Source organism: Nematolebias whitei, chromosome 19 (assembly GCF_014905685.2).
Source record: "Nematolebias whitei isolate Nwh7 chromosome 19, NemWhi1, whole genome shotgun sequence".
Lineage (NCBI taxonomy): Eukaryota > Metazoa > Chordata > Actinopteri > Cyprinodontiformes > Rivulidae > Nematolebias > Nematolebias whitei.
In genome coordinates, this window is record NC_056516.1 from 15,501,775 (window position 1) to 15,506,206 (window position 4,432).

The window sequence follows — 4,432 nt, forward strand, 5'->3', positions numbered from 1 at the left end:
GTTTCGTTTTGTTAAAGGGGCGTGGCCAGGCCTCAAAGTTGAGCTTCACGCCATAAATTTCCAAACGTTATAACTTTCAACTTGAATGACAGATTTGCACCAAATTTGGCATGAGTCATCCCTCTCCCATGCCCGACGATACCCTGAGGTCATATTGTGACGTCATCAAAGCCCCGCCCCCTCAGAACAGGAAGTGACTTTTTTTGCTTGGAATGGTCCTTCTTTGACACCCTTAACATAATCAGGATGATCCTCTGTTAGAAGACAGATAAGATGGTCTGACTTGATTTAAACAACAAAACAGTAATAGCTGGAGAATGTGGGCGTGGCGCCATGGCGAATTAAAAAGTGACGCCGTTGCAATACGTTTGGCTCTAAATTGCACAGATTTGAGCCCAGGTGAACCAAAATCACTATGATTGATCATTATCCACCTCTGAACAGGTTTCCATGATAAATGGCCAAGAGCCTCCACAGCGCCACCTACATTCTTCTTACAGTTATATCTCAGTGATACAACATCTGATCTGAACCAGATTTTTGGTGCGTCATTACTGAGAACTGATGGACATTTTAGTTTTGTTGTTTAATATTTGACTCAAGGGCGCCCCCTACATTATTCAAACTGTTTTGTCTCAGTGATATATCAGCCGATCTGCACCAAATTTATGGTGTATTATTATTTAGCCCTGGTGGACACAGTAGTATAGTTTTTTAAATTTTGACTCTATAGCGCCCCCTACAATCTTGCAACAGTTATATCTCAATGATATATCATCCGATCTACACCAAATTTTTATGGCATAATGTGTGACCATGTCTAAACACATTGTTAGTGTTGTTTAAAATTTGAGTCAAGTGCGCCCCCTAGATTATTCAAACTGTTATATCTCAGTGCTATGTCATCCGATCTGGACCAGATTTTGGGTGCATCATTACTGAGAGCTGATGGACATTTTAGTTTTGCTGTTTAATATTTGACTCAAGGGCGCCCCCTAGATTATTCAAACTGTTATATCTCAGTGATGTGTCATCCGATCTGGACAAGATTTTTGGTGTGTAATTAGTGAGCACTTAAACACACAATGGTATTGTTGTTTTACTTTTGACTCAAGTGCGCCCCCTAGGTAAATCAAACTGTTATAGCTCAGTGATATATTGTCCAATCTGCATCAGATTTTTGGTGCTTGACTAGTGAGGACTTATGGACGCAGTGGTGTTGTTGTTTAATATTTGACTCAAGTGCGCCCCCTAGATAATTCAAACTGTTATATCTCAGTGATATATCGTCCGATCTGCACCAGATTTTTGGTGCTTGACTAGTGAGGACTTATGGACACAGTGGTGTTGTTGTTTAATATTTGACTCAAGTGCGCCCCCTACATTATTACAATAGGTACATATGCAGTCGCAGCTTATGTCAAAGGTTTGGCGAATGCGCACTCCGGAGAACGGGCGCGTGACGGTAGCGTGAGCATTCTCGATGGCGACCGGGAAGGGTCGCTGCAGTTCCCGCGGTCGCCATAAGGCCGCAGCGGCGCTTCGCTGCGAGGGCCTTCAACGCTGCTTGCAGCTTTAATTATTATTATTATTATTATTATTATTACACACCGCCGCTTGAACCTTGTCAACATTAGTGGGCATCATCCAATAGGCTGGAACATCAGGGATGGTTTTGGCCCTCCGTATACGCACGTGCTACTTCAATTTTAAACAGCAGAGCTACAATGTGTGTACATGTCATGACTGCAATGCATGTGCACTGTCCACTTGGCCACTGGAACTGAGGGTCACCCATGTTTACGCAGTGGTTCAGTAAGGTGCTGAGAGTGCAAAACCCAAGACACAAAATGTGTAAAATTAATACTACAGTAATAATAATAACAAAAATGAAAACAATAAAAAAACAAGTTTTTAACAAGCGTTAACATTTTTTTAACAAACACAAATCACCAGACACAGCGTGTCACAGTACAGTTTTGTTTAGAGACCACACTGAAAATCAATGTTATTCAGTGTGGTCCAAGTGAAATACAATAATATAATACAATCAGAATCTGAATTACAGTAATAACAGTAGTCGCCATAACAACATGTAACAGTAGAGTTTTGAAGGTGCAATGACCAAATGTGATGCAGTTTTTAGCCTCTGTAGGTTGAGACGTGTGTGTGTATGTGTGTGCGTATGCAGTGTTCACGTAGCTTTGCGAGAACTAAGGTTTTCTGGTCATTGATGCTGAAAATCTTTAGATCCTGCACCCATCCATTAGTAAATTGAAGGTGAGCTTCGAGAGATTTATAATTCTTGAACTGCTAAATGTGTAGGCGCTCACTCCACAAACAAGGTAGCTAAACAAATCTGGAAACGTTAATGGCGGTAGCTCGTTCAAATCACTTGTCCACGCACGGTGTTCGTATGGCTCAAGCCCGTTAATTACCCTTATTTTCTCTATGTAGCGCTCCTTTGCATCCTTGTTTAGCTTTTCAATGTAAAGAGCCTTGCACTTGCTATTCCGACGGTCCATTTCTGTTGCTTGCTCTATTGCTAGCGTTTTGCGTATCAGTAAAAATGACGACCAAAATCCCAGAATGCAATGCGCAATCACATGGTTGCCCATTCGCTATTCTTTTATTTTTTTAACCAGCCATATTACAGGTACTGTTCAGAAAAAGAAAAAAAAATTACTATACGCAATTGTGTATGTTACTGGTACGTATTTAATTAAAAGTTTAAAAAAAAATTCTGTCTTCAGCTTATGCACAAGTGTGGCCTATATACTGTATGTACACATTTTTTGTTCTTTTCTTTTTAAATTCAGTGGGCGCAGCTTATATTCGGGTGCACTTAATGGTTTGGAAATTATGGTACTTCAAAATCCATCCAGATGTTCATTTGATACTTTGGTAACACACACACTCTGCATTCAACCACACATTTTACACACTATGCAACGTTTCACTTTTTTCACTCACTCCTTGATAAGCATCTCGGAGGCAGGTGGAGGTCATGTATTGTCCAATGACACTATGGCATGCTGCAGAGCCTGGGGATGATTCCTGATCCTCTCATTGAAAGACAACTTTCCTACTTCTGGGCCAGAGCCATTCCCACTCCTGTTACTATTTACTTCATTTTTTTAATATCATTTTCTAAAGCAATAAATTCAATTATCCATTAGATGCAGATGATTTGGATAAAGATTTACTCACTAAAAACTACAAAAAATAGAATTATGAATAGGATCCCTTGCATCAAAGCGAGTTTGAGTGCACAAAATTGCAAACTAATTGACAATTCTTAAAATAAATACTTTATTGTGATGGAGACAACAGAGTTGTTCCATCCTAATGCAGTTTGACATGTTTTCTGCCATGTCCTGGTGATCTTACTGAGATGAGGTGGGGTGGTAGCTGTGTCAACAGTACGGTTGCCATGGGAACTGCTGGGTTTCCACAGTCACGCTCTCGTTTTTCATGACCCAGTTTCATCATCGTTTCATTGTAGCCCTCCAAGAGCTCTCCAGTTCTTCGCTTGTATACGTAGCTTCTGAATCCATCTGATTAATGTATGATTAAAGTAAGAGCCTTGAGTCAACACGCTGCAACCAGGAGCTCGGCAGAGAAAAACATGGACATTTGGGCGGCACTGTTTGTTTGTGCAATTGTGCTTTTCTACTTGACTGGAGGTACATAAATCTAGTCGGTTATTGATTGCTCAGATTAAAGCACAACTCGCTTTGCATGCTTTTTGTCCTCAGGTGATGGAGCTTTGAACAAGAATGTAAATATTTAAAATGCACTGCGAACTAAAGAAGGCAAAATGTACAAATATTCATGGTTCTTTAAAATGATTTGTACAAAACAACTGTTGCATTAGAAATCTGAATAGGTAGGTCAGTCACAGTCTATGTTTTGGCTTAGGCAATTTTGAGATTTTGGGTAAATTTTAGTAAATGTGTTAGAATGATTTTGTACTTTTAGAGTGCTAAAGAATTTACAAATGACTAAATATTATAGTACAAGTGAACTAAAAAAATTCACACTGCTCAGTTTAAAAGCTCCTTTGTGAGGCATGAAGAACATTGGGATCAATCGGGGTTTAACAGGGATCTTTTATGTGTGTCAGTGTAGCAGAAAAGCTGGGTGAAATGTATAGAAAAGTAGAAATAAGTCAATTGGAAAATACAACTAATGGTAAATGTTTGGAGCTGCAAACACCCGATCCAGTCTATTTAGCCTCCTTCTTTCTGCGTTTCCCTCTTCTGGGGTTGCCACAGCGAGTCATCCTCTTCCGTCTCACTCTGTCCTCTGCATTCTCTGTCCTCACTCCAACTACCTCCATGTCCTCTTGAACTGCATCCATATATCTCTTCTTTGTCTTTTTCCTGGCAGATGCATTTCTAACATCCTTCCACCAATAGCCACTGTCCCT